The following is a 21,220-nucleotide window of genomic DNA, read 5'->3' as shown; positions in this document are numbered from 1 at the left end:
CCCTTCTCAGAGCTTACAGTTTGAGATTTGCCATTTGCCAGAGTAGAAACTCAAAGATAGACCCCTATTTCAAGCAGCTCACCCCTTAAAAACAATGTGAAAAGATTGACAGTTGTGGAGCTGAGTACAGTAAGGCTTAGCAGGGCAACGTGCATGACAAGACAGAGGGGCATAGAGACTTTTCTAAGACCCTTTTCTTTTCTTTTCCTATATAACACAGAAAATTTTCTTAAAGAATGTGACTTTCTAAGTGTTCCTTGAAGCGAAAGTATTGTCCATTCTTATATTTAAATTTCATGTGAAACACACCTCTTTCTTAAATTATTTTTAGAGAACTGAACACAACTCCATACCAATGCCAACTAGAAGTTGAGAGCAGCTCTCCCATGACACACCCTAGAACCTATACTGTCATCCGGGCCAGCCGTGCACTGACTTCCCAGACATCCAGAAGTGAGCAGGAAGTGGAGGGTGCTGGGAAGGAATCGGCAGCTCTCTTTCCTCCCCATGACAGAGAGGGCTCACTGACAGTGGACTCTTCTACAACAAGTGGACTATATATAAGTGGATTACATATTTTCTTTATTTTTAAAGATTTATTTTATTTATCTGAAAGAGTTACAGAGAGAGATAGAGACTGAGAGAGAGGTCTTCCATTGCTGGTTCACTCCCCAGATGGCTGCAATGGCAGGAGCTGCACCTATCTGAAGCCAGGAGCCAGGAGCTTCTTTTGGGTCTTCCACGTGGGTGCAGGGGCCCAAGGACTTGGGCCATCTTCTACTGCTTTCCCAGGCCATAGCAGAGAGCTGGATCAGAAGAGGAGTAGCCGGGACTCGAACCTGCGCCCATATGGAATGTCAGCGCTTCAGGCCAGGGCGTTAACCAACTGCACCACAGTGCCGGCCCCTTACATATTTTCTAAAAGGTTCGTAGTGACTGAGAACAAGAATATAACCTTATCTTCTTCCCTCATCACACATCCACGGACAAATCCCCAAGAAACACGCAGGGCCTTTCAAAGAGCAAATGCCCCTCTCACAGCAGACTACGATATTCCTTTAAAGTGAATTCATTATTAATAGTTTGAAATTTACTTCTCTATTGAGAATTTGAGGCTAAAGAACCTACAAAAATAAGCAAAAGAGTCCAATACTTCTCAAGGATCAGGAACCAGAGAACTACCTGACGAACTTGAGAAATGAAGACTGTTGGCCTTGTGGTGTCTAAAATCATTCTTTGAAATTATTACTCATAATCTAATTTTATGCATCCATGCCTTTCACCATGTGACTTCAAATTCCTGCCCTACTGCAGTTGTGTTCAATTTGGCCATGCAATTTGCCAGTGGATTATGGATGTAAAAGACAGTGAGGAATTTCAGGGTTGTGGCCTCCAGTGGTGTTATGCTGAAATTTACTGTTTCGCTCCGGCCATTTGCCCTATGAATATCAGGCTCTGGAATGCTGCTGGTCCGATGAACATAAGAAACTTGTGGATTTGACTCTGACTGCATTTATGCCACGGCCTAGACCCTGGAGTCTGGGGGCCAGTCTCACCCAAAGTGCATCAGAGCTATAAACCTATGAGCAAGCTTTGGGGATGCTAACAATGCAACTCTTGCAGAAATAGCTGAGCGATACATTCCACACCCTATTCCCAGCACAGACTTATGTACATATATACATGGTCCTTCACCCCAGTAGCTGATTCCATGGTGTATGTTTGGAATCTGTTAATGAGCTATCTGAAACTGACAAGAACGTCTTTCTAAATTTATGCTTCAGCAGCAACACTTAGCTACTCTAATTCTATGCCACAAACTTGCAGAGAAGCACTGAAATTTACTGGATGGTTGTTACTTATTTCTATTTTGTGCCAATTTATAAATTATTTTCATCTCTATGTTACTAATCCATCATGAGTTAACATGATCACTTGCCACATCACTTCTTCAAAGGGGACCATTTCAATTACATGGAAGCCTCCCAACACTGTCATTAAGAAGGAAGCATGGTGGGTAACAAAATCCCAGCTAGATGCACATATGGGAAAACCAGTGATTACCTCCAAAGCCTACATTTCCTTAATTATAGCATCATGTTAAGTAAAGTTAAGGCTTTGTCAGCCATCTACCAGAATCCCTGAGCTTGAAAGGCTTATGCATTTATGGGGGAAGGGAATCTATATTATTCAAATATGCTGTACAAGGGGAGACTACTGTCAAAATGGAATGAAATAGGTAACACCACAGTCTTCCTTTTTAAAATAACAAATTCTCTTGAAAGAGGGAAAATAAAGAGAAGAGCAAATCATCTCTGTCATCGCATACTTCTAAATCCTGCACTCTTACGACAGCCATAAAAAAGGATTCACTCTACAGTGTGTACACTCAAACATGAAGCAGTGTGACTGCTAGTTCTGGCAATGGCCAAAATTAATGCCGACGCTCCATTAAAAAAAATCAAGCTCAATGGTGTTTCAAAACAATGTCCAATTTTTTTTCAGGGGCCATATCAAATATAATAATAATCTCAGCTAGTATTTCTTGCCACATGTGACAACTATGCCCTAAATGAAAAGAAACACTCCTCTTTTCTGTGATTACTTTTCCTCTAAGGGATCAAACAAATCTAACTTGGAACTTTTACAAGATGCAGTGTTAAGCTGGACTCAGAACTGCTCAATAAACTGGAGAAGGTTGACCCATGGGTCTAGTGGCTCATGGGAAGAGAAAGAGTGAAAAGACAAGAAAAAAAAAAAAAAAAAAACACTGTGCTGAGAATGATAGAGATGAAGAAATTATCTAGTCTTTTCCTGGTAGTGCCAGGTGACCCTGTCACTCAACTGATTTATATTTTCCTTCCACGTTTGTGAAAGGAGTGAGGAAGCAGAGAAATATATTCCAGGGAAAGGATTCTGCCTGAAGTAGTATTTGGCAATGCACTTCGATGGAAAATGGCGTTAGACGGGGACAGAAGAGTTGTGGTTCTCATTCTAACTTCACCATTAATTTTCCTGTAGTTTGGGAATGCCAGAGTGCTTCTGAGTCTCCCATTTTATCACCTGTTAAAGAGATTAACACTTAAACTACTTCCTTCCAAGGAGTGCAGATATCCTGTGCCATAAAGAATTGTTGACATGCAAACAGTAGTATTCTGGGTAGGAGATGCTTCCCAAAAGAAAAATGTGTCTACTTCTCCATTTTTTTTTCCTAAGTAGATCATGTATCTTATTAAGAATGCTGTAGGCCAAAGGGCAAATGAGTCACTTTAAATGGTGTTAGCGAATGCTTATCAGAATCTATTTTTCAAGAACAGACGCCAAACAAGTTTTATAATCTTTCTGAATTTACCTTTCTAAAGTCATTCTCCCAAATGACTCCCCAACTTTCTAGTCACTACAAGCTATTGTCATACTTCAGCTATATTCTTTCTATATTGGTTTATACCAGTTTCTGTGCCTAGAACCCCTTCCAATGCAGCCCTTGACAAAGGACACTGATGAAAGGTCTTTGAGGGGTACCCACCCCCAACACATACATATTCCCTGAATGTTTTCCTATGTCTAAATTTCCTCTCTTTCCCCAAATTCCTTCCTGACTTTTGAAGCCTTTCCTTAAGGCCTGCCTTAACTGGTATCTCTAGCCCTTATATGAGACACAGCAAATTGAATGCCTACCCTGCCACCCAGTACTCACAAAATGACAGACATTCAGACTCACTCATTCCATGTCCTCTATGTGTGACTGCATCTGGTGACAGCTGAAACCAATAAAGCCTCTGCAGACTCATTCTGGAAGGAAGAGTGGATTGTCCTTGGGAGGAAGGGTATGACTTAACTCCGCTCACTGCTCTCCACCCACCTGACTAGAGGGGTGTTTCTTCCCAGGGTACCAAAAACCAACTGATTTCCATGATAAGTTATCTTCTGGAGCTATGCAAAGCCTGCCCTCTCTGCCAACAGGCAACCTAAGGAGCAACCCAGGACTGATCTTACAAGCCCAACTTCACCCCAACACCTGAACCCTGTCTCTGGCCATATTGTCCTGAAGGTGCACTTGCTGCTCTCCTGGGTCATTTTAATATTATTTTTATTATTATTTGACAGAAATACATAAAATGTTGAGGTGACCACTAGGATAATTCCTGGTGCAAAATTTCACTGCATTCCTCTGATCTCGAAGTTTCTGCCCTGGTAGAGGTTGTGGGAGCTTCAGTTCATCCTCCCAACGAGAAATCATTTTCAGTGTGGATGTGTGTGTTTCTTAAGGAAACACGGGATCAAACTCATTGCATGCCTCACCCCCCCCCAAAAAAAAAAAACACCTCTGCTTGTGAATTCTCACAAGTGCACTTGAAGAATTGAGAGTCCCAGCAGGTTCATTGAGGGTATGAGTGTCTCAGGAGAGTCTGTATAATGTGATTCACCTTATCTGACTCTTTCCCATTGAATTAATGGAGGATTTAATTTAGCTTTTGAACACATAATTGAAATGTCCTTATGCATAGATTGTTCCAATAAAAACAAATTCGTTGCTACATCACACAAGTCTGAAATTGACAAATCTAAAACCTTTCTAGGGATGCTCTGCACATTTCACAGGGACAAAGCAGACCAAAGGAGTACTTCTATATATTTTGCATAGCATGGAAGTATATGTTTTTGCAAAGGCATTTTATAAGTACTGCATTCTTCACAGATATGCAAATGTAGGCTCAATGATAAGGGACTAATTATCCTGTTATACTCCTGTTACATATTTATTTTTCTAAATTCATAATTTTCTTTTTTTTCTATTATAAACTGTCTTCAAATCTTTAGAGTCCTGAAATGTCAGAATCTGAGAACTGATGTTAAGTGTCCTGGGCTTTCAGGATTTGCTTTCAATGTGGGAGGACAGAAGGTGTCTGAGATGAAACTGTCGAATCCAGATTTGATTATTAACAACTTGCCACTGACCCAATGCATGACCCGGGCACATTACTTACCCTCTTGATACCATGTTCCTTCATCTGGAAAATGAAGCTACCGTAATAAGGGCTCCCTGCCTCACAGGGCTGCAAGGAAGGGTCATGATTAATTCATTTCTCACATTGAAATCTAGAATTGTACAGCACAGTCATAAAGTATAAGCAATGAAGACACAGATGTTTTCGGATCCTTAGGTTAATGAGCTAAAGTATTATTTAGCTTTCAAATGAAATGGCAGACATATTTCAAAACTTGAGTATTATTAAGCCTTAAACTGGAAAGAAGGTACTTGTGAAGCAAATGTTGGGTAGGGTTTCTCAGGAGTCTTGACCTCACTTCTATTGCCATCTCATCACGCACTCCCTGCATGAGCTCGGGAAAGTTATTAACTCTGTCAATTTTTCATTTTCCCCATCTTCAAAATGATGAGTTGGATTCACTGTAGCTGAGTTCCCTGCCAGGCCAGAAGTTCAAGGATTTCTACCATGGGGAAAGGTCTATTCTTGTCCTCCTTAAACATCAATAGAAATTACTTCATTTTACCTTATAGTTCACTTTTTGGTGATCAGGTATCTAATGATAGGCCCAAATAAGCTCTGTATTCACCAAATTGCAAGGGACCCTTTTTTGAAAGAAAATAGTTAACTTTTTTATCATTGTCAAATAAGATTCAAAATAAAGTTACATGGACATGTTTTTAGAAGGGCCAGTAACTTGTTATCTCCCTTATTTTGTGAGAGAAATTTAGTATAATTTCCTCCATAGCTTTATGAGGATACAAATCAAATGGTATATTTTACTATGTAATATTTTAATAAAAATGGATATGTATCATGTATACCTATTATGAAATTATTTTTCAGAAATCCTTCATAGCCAGCAAGTAGAGATCCAGTATGTTCTGTTTTTATTAACTATGTTATTTTCCTTCCTTTTGATATACGTATCTACTTTATAGATATTTGATTAATATATATATATTTAATCTAATATGCCCCAATCTAAAATTTTCTGTTCAGAATATCATGGTACACAAGATATATCTCTTGGTACACAAGAATGATTATTGCAGAATGATTAACCTAAGACAGGAATTTGAAATTACCTTTTCGGAGGTGTTGGTTCATTTAATAAACCAACTTGACAGTATGCACTGCTTATTGGAACTCAGCACAACACATTGTCCTGTGAGGCAGATGAGAGTTGTATATAAGTTATTATGTATGATAAAAACGTAATTAGCCATTTGCCTCAAAATGATCATATCTTTGTAAAAATGTCTGCCACCTTTGTTTGCTATAAATATTCATTTAAGTACATAAAATGTACTAAGCAGCATTTTGTGTGCACCCATCAAGCAAATTCATTGAGGCGTGAGGGCTACACAGGCAGTGGAGCAGAAGACCACGCTATTACATGGGTAAATGCTCCAGAGTTACTGAAGCAAGACAAAAACAATCGCAGGAACATGGATTTCAGAATATGTGGAAGCAACCATGTTGGGGGCAGGGAAGGAGAGACTGCTCATAGATAGCAAAAACAGGGAACCTATGTTTTTTCCATAGTGGTCACTTTGATTCAGGTAAATCATTCTGTTACGCTATCTGCCTATCATATATTTTACATTCATCAAGAAGCCCTGGCCATTTAACAGACATATATAATGGGACGTTTTATAGGATGATTTTCTTTTAATCACCCACAGGTCTAATAGGGTGGTTGGTCTGCTTCCCTAATAAAATTTAAATAGCTCTTGCCTCAGGTCAAAGTGAAGTCGTCTGTCCTAAGAGGAGTTCAACTGTGACGTGCATAATAGCTGCTCAGTCTCAAGAGGCAATTTGAGATTACTGCTTCTGTCAGGAAAATAAATACACACACACGCACACACACACACACACACGCTGCAAGCACCAGTTTCATCAGTTTGAATCTGTAGCTTCCCTTTAGTAAGTCCCCAGGGGGCAGCACAAGCTCCTACAAAGGCACTTCAAAAAGTTCAAGGAAAATAGAATTTAAAGATAACATTTATTTTGATTCGAACAATTCGAAATCTGTATAGTTTTTTCACAGTACGCATTTTCCGTAAACCCTCTGAGGACCCCTCCTATGCGCTCCTGGCTTGGGGACCCTTGTGAGTCCTCCCTTGCCTACTGCAAGGACCGGAATCGCCCTGTGAAAGAAACCTCCGCCCAAGTGCAGCAGCTCAGAGCCTGCCTGTAGGTTCTGTTCTTATCCATCAAGCCCTCCGCTGTGTCCTCAGATCTCTACCGTAGTCCTGTGGCTTCCCTGCCTACTTCCCCCCTCTTCGCTTCATCCATGAGCTCTGGCTCGTGAATCATCCCTCAGGTCCTTTCTCTCCAGTGCTGTGTCCAGGACCTTTATCTGGGAGGAGATTGGACTTAGAGTTGAGAAACTTTGAACTGGGCAATCACACACAGGAGTGCGTATTTTACACTCAAGTATCTAAGTGTGTATTTCATACAAATGTATCTAAGCATGTATGGTTGAGCTTGCCAGGTTCCATGGATAAGTAAAGCTCAAAAGATTTCCCCCAAGATGTGCCTTCTCTCCCTCCACATCTTAAATCTATTTTCTCCTTGCAAGTATGTTCCTATCTTCATGGTGGTAAAATAAGATGGGTGGCAGCTCTAAACCTTTTGAGCTCAAGCCCAGCAGGAAAACATCTCTCTCTGTCTCTGAAATTCCAGAACACATTTGGTTCTACATTGCTGGCTTTAAGTCTAGCTCCTGACACTCAATTTGGTCGAGAACATTTTAAACACTCATGCCTCCCAATTTCACCCAAAGCACAATATTAACAGTTGGAGAGAATCTCCACAGACACTCTTGATTTGTTTCTGGGACAATGGTGGGGTGAGTGATCAAGCACCTGTATATCAAGATAGCCAAATCACTCGCTGTATATTTTTTAAAAGATTTTATTTATTTATTTTAGAGACAGCGTTACAGAGAGAAGGAGAGACAAAGAGAAAGGTCTTCCATCTGCTGGTTCACTCCCCAAATGGCCATAACGGCTGGAGCTGTGCCGTTCTGAAGCCAAGAGCCAGGAGCTTCATCTGGGTCTCCCACCTGGGTGCAGGGACCCAAGTCTCTGGGCCATCTTCTACTGCTTTCCCAGGCCTTAGCAGAGAGCTGGATCGGAAGAGGAGTAGCTGGGATTACAATGGGTGCCCATATGGGATGCCAGTGGCAAGAGCCACAGCCCCTTACTGTACATTTTTGTGCTAATTATTTAAATTAAGAAGTTATTCAATTAAATAGCTTCAAATACAACATCAGGTAGTAGGAATTCCTAGCAATCACATAGTTCCTGGCTATTCAAATTGTGCTTCATAGAGCAGCGACAACCGCAGGACCAGGAAGTTTGTTGTATCTGAGAATCTCAGGACCGACCCCTGGACCTACGCAGTCGGATCTGCATTTTACAAGACCCCCAGGATGTACCATAAATCAATGATCCTAATTAAACCTTCAATTTACAGTTCTGGAAACTTGGCTGAAGCAAATGGAGAATCTTGTTCCAAATCATACCACTATTAAGTGATAGAACTGGCACTGGAAATGAAATCCTGCTCTCTTACCATTTGGCGGATGGCATACTGCAAGTTGACATCACTTTGCACGATGAACTTCTCTGTTAATCACAGTATGTTAAATATGTTTTTCTTATCAAAATGTTCAAATCAGGATAGATGACACTATAGCATAATGGCTCAGATGTACAACTGTGCAATCTTAGAGGCCTGAATTTAAACCCTAGCTCCAGTATTTTGCATCTCAAAAATGTGGAAAAGCAGGGCCAGTGTTGTGGTACAGTGGATTAAACCACCACCTGGGACAACAGCATCCCATATGGACTCTGGTGGAGTCCTGGCTACTCTGCTGCTAATCAGTTTGCTAGTAATGAACTTGGTTAAGTAGGAGAAGTCCTTGGTCCCTTATCACCCAGGTGGAGGGAGTTCCAGGCTCCTGGCTTCATCACGGTCCAGTTCTGGTTTTGCAACCACTTGGTAGTGAACCAGCAGATTGAAGCACTTAATCTCTCTCTCTCTCTCTCTCTCTCTCTCTCTCATATTCTGTAACTCTGTCTTTTAAATAAATAATTTTCAAAATACAGAGAAATTATTTGACCTCTGTAAAACATTGTTTACTTATCTATCTCAAAGAATTATAGAAATTGAAAGATACAAGACATCTATGTTCATTATATAGGAGGAGTCTTCAAAGTATTTATTGAAAACATGTATTATAAAAAACACTATGTGTGGATTCCAAACATGCTTTGCATCAGAACTTATTTTTAATCCCATTTTTCTATGAGCTTTTAAAGTATCTGCCAGTGTTAAAAAATAATTAGCTTTTTGAGCACATGGAGCTCTGAAGGCAAATTAAAATTATCATTATAATTATTTTTCACAGAGAAACTTTCTATATCCATTCTTTTTTTATCCATGTCTTTTTGGGCATCAGAAATGAATGTAAAGGTGAATAAAAATGAAGACTGACATCTAGACTTTCTACTATATTGGTAGAGATAGAGTAGAAAAAATTTGCATTGTGACAAACCCAATGATGTTAGCGTGAAGAAAGTGCATCCCAAGTGCAGAAAAAAGGCAAATAATTTCACCCAGAAGAGGAGAATAGGGCTACACAGAAAAAAATTACATGAGCCTGGCCTGGAATGGGAGCCTGGTAGTCTCTCGAGGTAAATAAATACACCTAGTGTTTGAGGCAATAACATTCATTTGGTGCTGACTTTTGATGGCTCTAAAGAGTGAGATAGTGCCCCAACAGAACCACAGAATGAGAAACTGCGGAGCTCACCGTGTCCTGTCTCCCCACTCCCTTGCGGTGGAGTGGGCCATGTGAGTAGCCGTGAGCAATGACCTAGCAGAAGTGACGCACCTCGGCTCCAGAACACAGCACGGTGGAGAAGGCCCAAGAACGCATATCCCTTATGGTAGCTTTCAGCGGCGGCCTCTTCAACACGAGTTAGATGTGCCCTGTGAGTGCGGAATACACCCTGATGGTGGTACATCCCTCAGCCTGGGAGTCATTGGTTCCCATAGCAGGGCCTGGACCAACCGGACTCAAGCCCCTGGAGGAAATGTTCATGTAGAGTGATTCCGCATTTCACAGCGGGGCACAGGGAGACCTCAGGAGCTGAGTGGGGGAAGGTGGTCAGGGGCAACAGCTAATCTTTCTACTTATTTTTACTAAGCCTCAGTCTCCAATCAAATTTTTCCTGCTCACAGAGCAGTAGTTTTTAGAATTTAATCTTGAAATTCTAATAAGGACACACAACCTGATGTGGCCAATGAAACAAAAATATGTCACTGGGTCATGGCGCATTTCAGGATTAACGAGCTATGAATTGCCTTAAGCAAAACAGATCCATCTGTGTGACTTCGCAGGCTGCTTCAAAGCCACCCAACCATCTGAAATCAGACTTCTTAGGAATGAAACTGCTGCAAGGTTGAGTCCCAGAGAGTGTCACTTTTAACCTCTAGCAAATTTTCACAGCTGAGTGGTAAACTCCTCCCCAACAACATTTCTAATGGGAGGCTGACAGACTTCTAATACAAGCAATTCCAATGTGCCACTATAATAACCTACTTCTTTTGATTGCATTTATTTTTAATGATTATTTTCCCTGCATGCCAATCCAACCTGTGCTGCCAACCCAGAAAGCGGGGGAGGGGAAGAAGCCGAGGACGGAGATCGTTGTCTTGGGCTGCACTGCCACCTAGAGGTCGTGATGCAGAATTGACCTATTCTGTCAGCAACAAGAGCTGCTGGAACAAATCATGTTAGGAAAACAAGCACGACCATGGGTGTCCAGTGAAAACTATGATTGGCCTTAAAGTGAGAGGTCCTTTAAGAAACAGCTGAGTTTTATTTACAAATTTTAGGTTTGATTTGTAACTTGAATTGACAGAAAATCATTTTGGGAATGGATTGGAATGTCGAAAAGTCTGAATAGGTTCATATGGTTGGAAATAAATTAATTGAAAAAATAAAATTTATTCAAAAGTTATTCAGACTCAACTAAGAAGACAAGAAGTATTGTGCAGGTGGGGGGAAAAGGGGACAAGCCAACCTTGTTTCATTTGGGCGCCGGTTCGAGTCCTGGCTGCTCTTCTTCCAATCAGCTCCCTGCTTATGGCCTGGGAAAGCTGTGTTGGATGACCCACGTACTTGGACCCCTGCAATCATGTGGGAGACCCAGAAGAAGCTCCTGGCTTCATATTGGCCCAGCTCTGGCTGTTGCGGCCATTTGGGGAGTGAACCAGCATATGGAAGACATCCCACTCTCTCTCCCCCTCTCTCTGTCTGTAACTCTACCTCTCAAATAAAGAACTATTTAAGAGAGTAACTCTAGGGTCCACTTTGAGTCTAAAGAGCACACCTACACTCAGTGACACAGCTACCATGGAGCACATAACTCCATTTGTTTGAATTCTCTGAGATCAAAAATCTATGTGGAAAGAATAAATCAAAGTTACAAAAAGAAAAAAGTATTTTGCAGCACGAAAATCGTCTTACTACCCATACAAGTACAAGATTCAGAACAAATTCTTGGAATATGTGGTCATGTGGGTAGGGTAAACCTTGCCACAGTTCTGAACATTTGCTGCGGTTCCAGCACCATCTTAATGCTTGACTCACTTAGACCTCAAACAATCGTGTCTTATGGGTACTGTCGTATCTCCATTTATCAGCTTGGACCAAGAGGCAGAGACAGGTTAAGCAGACTTAGAGGTAGAGCCTGGTGTCTCCAGAGTCTGCACTTGTACCTACTAAGTCTTCTAGTGCCTTATAAAAGAGCACTTTCTATAGGACAGCTGAAGAAACTGTCATGATTTTTCCTGTGTTGTTGGAGATGGCGCCTTCATTTCATGGAGGTCGTGGCCCAGACCTGCAGCTACCCTACAGGCTTTCTTTACTGCTTAGCTTCCAGTTCAGGTCAGGTCAGGTCGCCTGGCTGATAACAGAGGCCATGAACCGTTCTCAGTGTTTTGGGATCTCATTGCTGTTCTTGCTAGATCCTTCTCTGGCTGGAGCTGTGCCAGCCCATGTGTCAGTTACCCCATAAAGAATTTCCCTTTCCCACCCTCTGTTCACATGCGCTTCCGCCTTCCAGGCTTTCTGAGGTCAATTAGTCTACCACGTCTGAGGTGGGTGTTCAATAAATATTTGAATAGGATCAATGGAGGCATTTCCGAAGCTTAATCAAGCCAGAGGCATTTTCAATATTGATGGGGTTCCTGGCAGCACTTCTAACCTCACCCAGTATCCCTGGTGGTTGGAGATAGAATGTGGTCAATTGCCTCCAGGCTTTCATTGCTGCTCCCAAGGCGCCCTCTGGGAGAACTGGAATACTGAGAAACCTCAATAATAAGGATTTTACTGGCTCAAAAAAAGCTCAGCCAAGGGAAATAAGGCTCATCTGCAAAGGCCATTAAACTAAATGTCTCTTTGTTGTACCTTGTAGGTCCTTCCCAAAGCTGAAGGTGAAAGTAAGGTCATTGTAACTCCCAGAAGCTGCTACTATTCACACAATATATTCAGTTAGAAACAGGTTTTATTATTAAAATCTCATGCTATCAGGATATAATGAAATCTAAATTATCCGTGGGGTTACAGAAAAGGAAAATAGAGGCAGAAGGGATCTCAAGGCACAGTCCTAACACTAATCTCAGTGGACTTTAGCTTCTGATTCTGCTTAGAAACATTGAGTGAATGAGTGAACAAAAGAACCAACAAATCAACCAAGGAAGAAACATGTGACTAAAAGAACCAAGATCTCCTAAGCCAATCAAAGGTAAAAGGTTGGCATAGGCTGCCCCACATGTACATATGCACAATGGACAACATGTAGATCACTTCCCCTGCTACATGGGCAGTGTCTGGAGTCAGCAGGAGCAAGCCGTCTGGTGAGCTGCCTGGCCTGGCCAGGAGTCAGCATACCCCAGCAAGCTGAGCTCCATGGAGACAAAAGGCATTCACCGTATCATGCCCAAGATCCCGAGAGCCTTATGAAGTGGACTGTCAGAACCAAAGAGGCCGGTGGTAGGTACTGGAAATCAGGAGGGAGAGCCAAGGTGAGGACTGAAAAGATCAGAGAGTCCCAGAGGAGTGGACGGGCAGGAAGGAAGCTGTGCCAGCACTGAGAGACACACGCGTTTTGCATGATTGGGCTTTCTTTTTGCTTTTGTGTTTATTTTTAAAAATAGGTAATACAGGTACCAGGAACAAATCTGAAAAGGTTCCAAAGAGTGCAGAGTGGTAATTTTGTTCTCATTCTGGTCCCCCAGTTCTCTAATTCCCCTCCCTTAAATTTTTTCTTTATCCTTCCAGAAGTAGCCCATACATATGTGAGCATGTGTGATTCCATGTTGTTTACATCATGAACTATGTTATGGGATGCATGTCAGCCTGTACCTTTCTTTTGCACTTAACACTACACCTTAGAAACAGTTCCAGGGCAAAATGTGTAGAGTTGGTTCATTCTTCTGGATGGATTGACAATATTTCATTGAGCAGTTGTGCTATTATTTATTTAACTCACTTTAAAATGTGTCCAAACTATAATAGATATTACAGCAATGACAGTAAAAAGGTGTGTGTGCACCTATCCATAAAAGTGACTCTGCTAGATTTTTGTGTATGTATACTTTAAACTGGGAGGGATACTTTGAAGAGATAATACAAGTTAATTAATACTCAAAACTGTAAATATGCCTGCTTCCTCAGATACTTAGCCACACAATTTATTATCAAGCTTTTGAACTTGCCAAGCTGATGATTAAGAAAAGTAATATACTATTTTATTTTTAACATGCATTTTTTTCTTGTAATGAACGCTAAAAACTGAGATAATAATTGATTAAAATTGATTAGGATTTCTTGCATCATGTATATAACAATGGGCCATTTCACAAGCATGTGATCAAAGGGGACGATGTTCTGGAAACCAAGACACCTGGATTTGGAGTCTGAGATAATGTCCCATTGATGAAGCACCCCTTGTCTACAGACTATTTGCTCCACATAATAAGCAGAATTTTGTTCTCTCATAATAGTACTTTTTAATCTGAAAAAAAAAAAACCCAACCTGAATTATGTTTAAAGCTACATGCCTGATAAGGGGAAGAGAGCTAGGATTCAAGTCCAAGTCAACTGGACTCTATACCTTGTACTTTTCCTGAGTCCTGTCTTTAGTAACTGTTCACTTGGAATGAAAAGACCAGCAGATATGAGATGGAAAAACCAGGGCCTAGATCTCAACGTAGTCAAAAGGGTCCTTCTAAGACCAAGAAAGAGGCAGGCGAGTCCGAGAAGGGATGTGATGACAGAGGTTGGGATGACCCCCTTGCTGGACAGGGCCACGGGTAGAACTCAGGCGGCATCTAGAAGCTGCAGAAGGCAAGGAACGGATTGTTCTCTAGAGCCTCCAGAAGGGACGCCACCTGCCAACACCTTGACAGGAACCCAGAAGGCTCATTTCTGTCTTCTTGGCTTTCAGACCTTAAGATAACCATGGGGGTTTAAGTCAAGACATTTGTGGCAATTTGTAAGTTCAGCAGTAAGAAAATAATGCAGATCAAGTAGACAAAATAAGTGTTATTATATCTAATGTGCTATTTTCACTTTTTGATATTAAAATGTAAGGGACATCACATGTAAACAAAGCATAGGGCCAAATGGATTTTACTTTACATTCTTTATTTATGAACTTTAGTAGAAAATATCGAAGGGATTAGGTAATTCACAGAATCAGTGGGAAGGCCTAAGAATCCAGTCTGGGTTATAGATAATAAGCAGAACCAAGGGAAACTAGACCCTCGGGGAGAACACAGCTAAGGCCAGGCCCTAAAGAGCCTGGAGTCTAATCAGTGCCCACTGGGGCAGGCATTTGGCGCAGTAGTTAAGATGCTGCTTGGGATACCCACATCCTCTATGAGAGCACTTGGACTTGAGTCCACACTTTGCTTCTGATCCCAGCTTTTTGCTAATACTCACCCTGGAAGGCAGCAGACAATGGTTCAAGTACTCTGGTGCCTGCCACCTATGTGGAAGACCTGGAATGAGCTCCTGGATCCCAGCTTTCACATGGCCTGCCCATCTGTTGTGGACATTTAGGGAGTGAATGGAAAATCTTTCTGTTAATCTCCACCTCTGTATCTATGCCGTTTGAATAGATAAAAATTGCTACAGGGGCCAATGTTGTAACAGCAGGTTAGGCAGGTTAAGCCATTGCTTCCGATGCTGGCATCCCATATGGGCACCGGTTTGTGTCCTGACAGCTCCACTTCTTTTTTTTTAATTTCTTTTTTTTGACAGACAGAGTTAGACAGTGAGAGAGAGAGAGACAGAGAGAAAGGTCTTCCTTTTTCCGTTGGTTCACTCCCCAAGTGGCTGCTATGGCTGGCGCACTGCACCGATCCGAAGCCAGGAGCCAGGTGCTTCCTCCTGGTCTCCCATGGGGTGCAGGGCCCAAGCACTTGGGCCATCCTCCACTGCACTCCCTGGCCACAGCAGAGAACTGGCCTGGAAGAGGAGCAACTGGGACAGAATCTGGCGCCCCGACCAGGACTAGAACCTGGGGTGCCGGTGCAGCAGGCGGAGGATTAGCCTAGTGAGCTGCGGCGCCAGCCCTGGCAGCTCCACTACTAATCCAACTCCATGCTAATATGCCTGGGAAGGCAGCGGAGGATGGCCCCAGTACTTGGGCTCCTGCCACCCACATGGAAGACTTGGATGGAGTTTCAGCCTGGTCCAGCCCCAGCCAATTGTGACCATTTAGGGAGTGAACCAAAAGATGAAAGTTCTCTCTCTCTCTCTCTCTCTCTCTCTCTCTGTAACTCTGCCTCTCAAGTAAATAAGAAACCATGAAAATTGTTATGAAAATAAAGATGCTCTCCTCACTTGCCTCCTGCTACACCACTGTGGTGTGAGTGATTTAATAACTGCCATTCAAGTTTGGGGGTTTTTTTGTTTTTTTTTTTTATTTAGTAAATATAAATTTTCAAAGTACAGTTAATGGATTACAAAGGCTCCCCCCCCATCATTTCCCTCCCACTTACACCCCTCCCATCTCCTGCTCCCTCTCCCACTCCATTCACATCAAGATTCATTTTCAATTATCTTTATATACAGAAGATCAATTCAGTATATATTAAGTAAATATTTCATCAGTTTGCACCCACACAGAAACACAAAGTGTAAAATACTTTTCAGTACTAGTTATAGCATTACTTCACATTGGACAACACATTAAGGACAGATCCCACATGAGAAGTAAGTACACAGTGACTCCTGTTGTTGACTTAACAATTTGACACTCTTGTTTATGGCGCCAGTAATCTCCCTAGGCTCTAGTCATGAGTTGCCAAGGCTATGGAAGCCTTTTGAGTTCGCCGACTTCGATCTTATTCAGACAGGGTCATAGTCAAAGTGGAAGTTCTCTCCTCCCTTCAGAGAAAGGTACCTCCTTTTTGATGGCCCCGTTCTTTCCACTGGGATCTCACTCGCAGAGATCTTTCATTTAGGACTTCTTTTTTTTTTTTTCCCCAGAGTGTCTTGGCTTGCCATGCCTAAAATACTCTCATGGGCTCAGTCCGGGAAAAGATAGTTTAATAAAAGTGGAGTTACTGTAGCCTCAGGAGAAGGCTCAGGAAAAAATTGCGGAGGAAACTCTTCCGGATGTAGTGGATGTGACACGGAGGACCTACGGGGAGAGCAAGGTCACCCACCGCGTGGAAGCCGAGCGGCCATTCAAGTTTTTATCCTCCGTTAGAGCCAGGTGCTCCGTGGAAGCATCGCATGAGCTAAGTCCAAGTTTTATACCTACCATTAGGTCTTAGGGTAAAGGGAAAGGCAGCATTTGTTCCTGTAAGCGTCTCTTTACATCTTTAAGATATACAGGGTTCTGCTTCCCACTGACATGGCGTGGGATTCCCCGTAAAGTAACAGGGTATTCAGATGCTGCTAGGAAAGAAAGTGACAAATGCCTTCCATGTGGTATTAGTCAAGAAATTTCAAGTACTGTTGTGAAGACCCATTTGTCTATAGCTACCAAAAATATAGCCACGTGACTGAAATGTTTTTAAATGAAATTTAAATACCTATTGTCTCCCAACTCTGTTCCATAGAACACCAACTCCCTTCTTCTCTCCTCCTCTTTCCCTTCATTTTCCCACTGTATTTCATTGCAAAGTTTGACTTTAGCTTCCTAGGAGTTTATGAGACACTGTACATGTCGGCTGAAATTGTGACAGATTCCTCTTTGGCTTCAGAAAGGGGGACCATGTGAAGACTCCGGTGTGAGCTGAACACCGCACATCTGGCCATGCGGTCAGCAGGGAAAACGTGCAGCACGGTGCTGCTTTTCTTCTTTTCTCCCTCTTTTTTCTTTTTCTCCTTCTTTCCTTCTTGCTTCCTCCCCATGGCCTACCGCCACCTCCCTGGCGAGGTAAAAACAGTGCTTTGAGGTGGTGCATCGAGTTAAGCAACAGGGTGTGAGAGGGAAGGAGGAACTTCTCAGTACTTGGCATGTCCAGAAAAGGACAGGTAAGAATCTGGGTCAGGCTGCCCCGAGCACTCTGTCCTCAGACAGAAAGACTGAACAATGGCACGCTGTGGTGACAGCTCTCTTGAGCCATGCTGCCAGGCTGGACCAGCAAGCCTCTGCCAATGGTGCTCTCTCATCCTGGGATCTCCCTTCACTCTCTCCCCAGGCTGGGACTTCATATCATTCTAGTGTTAGGTAAGTGATTAAAGGATATGCCATCTCAACCTGTGAATCATTCAATATTTCAGATTCTTGGCCAGATTATCCTTGATCTTCGGCACACTGTGCCAATGTGTAGATGTTTTGCATTTGGATGAATTTGTTTTACTTTTTTTTTTTTTAAGATTTATTCATTTGAAAGTCAGTTACAGAGAGAGGAGAGGCAGATAGAGAGAGGTCTTTCATCCGCTGGTTCACTCCTCAGTTGGCCACAATGGCTGGAGCTGCGCCAATGTGAAGCCAGGAGCCAAAAGCTTCCTCCAGGTCTCCCATGCGGGTGCAGGGGCCCAAAGACGGGCTATCTTCTACTGCTTTCCCAGGCCAAAGCAGAGAGCTGAAGTGGAGCAGCCGGGTCTTGAACCAATGCCCGTATGGGATGTGGCGCTTCAGGCCAGGGTGTTAACCTGCTGTGACACAGCACAGGCCTCTACTTTGTTTTGATTTTGAGGGCTTTGTATCTTTTCTTGCTTCCTCTGTTGGTGCCTGTGACTCTAGGAAGTCTAATTAAACCAGGCTAATTTCAGAGCCACAGGTAGTCAGCATGTAGGCTGACACACATTGTAGCAAGGGTTACATTTTACTTAACCTTCAGTGAATTCATCTGAAGGTCAAGGACTGGTGGCCAGGTGTACTCTTTTTCATCCAAGAGATTAATCTTGCAGTGGTATAAAACAGCATGTATGATGTTAGCACCATGATCCTCTTACTTAAAGCTTTCAAGAGACTCTGTCAGTAGCTACAGATCAAGAATGGGGTGAGCAGGACACATCCACGGTCCCCAGAAAGCTTCCAGGCTGAGATAGGCCCGAGCTAGGGGAAAATGACAATACTGCTAAGTCAAGCTTGCAATTTTGATTACTACATTAGATTCTCATCCCATTATACTGTGTTTGCAGTTTAAGCATAGAATATGTTCCTCACTCAGGGTACGGATTTTTAACTTGGCCTCACAGGCCCATTGGGTCTATAGAGATGAAAATCTGTATTTCCAACTCAGATGGGAAAGTTGTGGGTTTATTTTCAATGAGTTCTATCTGAAATTCAGCATCTACCATAAAATGCTGATAATAAACTCTGACAGTATTATCTGTACCTGAGACCATGTCACTGACAGAAATCACAAGCATTTACAATTCACATTGTATTGCTTCTGATATCTTGAAACAGTGTTTACTTTCATCACTGTGTCAAAGGGCATCAGACCTATCACCAGATCTTGTAGCTTGACATGCCAATAAAGCAGCATAAATACTGCTATTCTCATAGAATTTAAAAAATATTTTGGAAACAGTTTTCAACACCATTCACTTCCTTTATAGTCCTATGCCATTTATTGTATTCATTTAAAAACATGATTCTAAGGGGTTCTGGTTTCAGAGGTCAGTGTCATAGAAAACTCAAGTTCTTGACCATGAAGGATCAGAATTGTTGAGCCTCCTGAAGTGTTTGTCTGGGGTGGGGGTAACTTATCCCCCAGTCAAGTTTCATGTGACATGCCAGATCATGTGACATGCCAGACACAGATAAGTTGATTACGACAAGCAGGTCTGATGAAGTGCTGTGCTGGGCACTGGGGACAGCTCTGCACGGAAGAGAGTGTCTAGCTGACTTCGGGCTTGGGCAGAGCTGCTGGGAGGATATGGCCCAAATTGAGCTGTGCAGCATGTGCAGCTGGGTGGGCAAACTTGAGTGGACATCAACGAATCAGGCAGAATGCAGATTTTTACTGAGTAAAAGGTTGGTGGTGAGCAACAGAATGGCACGTTTGAGGAAGTTTCCTGCACCTGAATGTAAACTTTAGGGTGGAAAAAGGCGGGAGGAGGCGGATGTGGACCTTCTCTGCTTGTATGCAACTTTGCTGGTGACCTCCACCAGGCTGTAGTCTCACTGACAGGCTGCCTTTCGGCAGTGCAAAATAGTGCGCCGGACACAGCTGGTCTGAGTAACTACTGATTTAATCACCTGGAGGCCAGCAGGAGCAGCACTACAGACAGCTTCAGATACCCTGTTAAGAAATTTTTGGATTTCACATAGAGTAAAATATCCATTTCTGGAATGACTGACAATGAAGAGATTAATGGCAAATGGTAGAACATTAGGTATCGGCATTGTCACTCAGGGGTGAAGCTGAAGTTTGTAACACCAGCATCCTTTACTGGAGTGCTGCTTGAAGTCCCAGCTCTTCCACTTCCAATCCAGCTCTCTGCTAATACACTAGGGTAAGGCAGTGAAAATTGGCCCAAGTGCTTTGACCCCTGCCACCTATGTGAGGGAACTACATGACTCCTGTCTTTGGCCTGGCCTAGCCCCAGCAATGGCCCAGCTGTCGCTGGGAGCAAACCAGTGAATGGACAAATATTCACAACAGCTAGGCAGCAAGGCTGGGCCAGGCTAAAGCCAGGAGCCAGGAACTCAATCCAGGTCTCCCATGCAAAAGGCAGAAACCCAAGTACTTTGAACCATCACCTGCAGTGCATTAGCAGGAAACTGCATTGGAAGTGGAGCAGCTGGGGCTCAACCCTGGCACTCTGATAGGACAGCAGCATCCCAAGCAGTGATTCAACTGCTGGACCAGGTGTCTCATCTTCCCACCCACCTTCAACTACTCGATTCCACCAACCATTAATAAATGGAGAACCTAATTATTCCATTCACATTTTTCCCTTCTAACTCTCAGGTTCTCACTTTTGGTTAAATTGTTCTTTTAACCTGTCCTGCACAATATCTCATCCTGTAAGATAAACCCACTTCGTGTCCATTGAAACATCAGGATCCTTTTTTTTTTTTTCTTTCTACCAGTTTTTCTTTTCTTTTTTTTTAACTTTTATTTAATGAATATAAATTTTCAAAGTACAGCTTATGGATTACAATGGCTTCCCCCCCCATAACGTCCCTCCCACCCGCAACCCTCCCCTTTCCCACTCCCTCTCCCCTTCCATTCACTTCAAGATTCATTTTCGTTTCTCTTTATATACAGAAGATCAGTTTAGCATACATTAAGTAAAGATTTCAACAGTTTGCTCCCACACAGAAACATAAAGTGAAAAATACTGTTTGAGTACTAGTTATAGCATTAAATCTCAAGGTACAGCACACTAAGGACAAAGATCCTACATGAGGAGTAAGTGCACAGTGACTCCTGTTGTTGACTTAACAAATTGACACTCTTTTTTATGGCATCAGTAATCAACCTAGGCTCTTGTCATGAGCTGCCAAGGCTATGGAAGCCCCCTGAGTTCACTGACTCTGATCATTTTTAGACAAGGCCATGGTCAAAGTGGAAGTTCTCTCCTCCCTTCAGAGAAAGGTACCTCCTTCTTTGATGACCCGTTCTTTCCACTGGAATCTCACTTGCAGAGATCTTTCATTTAGGTTTTTTTTTTCCCCCAGAGTGTCTTGGCTTTCCATGCCTGAAATACTCTCATGGGCTTT

The sequence above is a fragment of the Oryctolagus cuniculus genome, chromosome 1 (assembly GCF_964237555.1).
Source record: "Oryctolagus cuniculus chromosome 1, mOryCun1.1, whole genome shotgun sequence".
Taxonomy (NCBI): Eukaryota; Metazoa; Chordata; class Mammalia; order Lagomorpha; family Leporidae; genus Oryctolagus; species Oryctolagus cuniculus.
The sequence above is the reverse complement of the archived record's forward strand: the minus strand, read 5'-3'. Positions refer to the sequence as shown.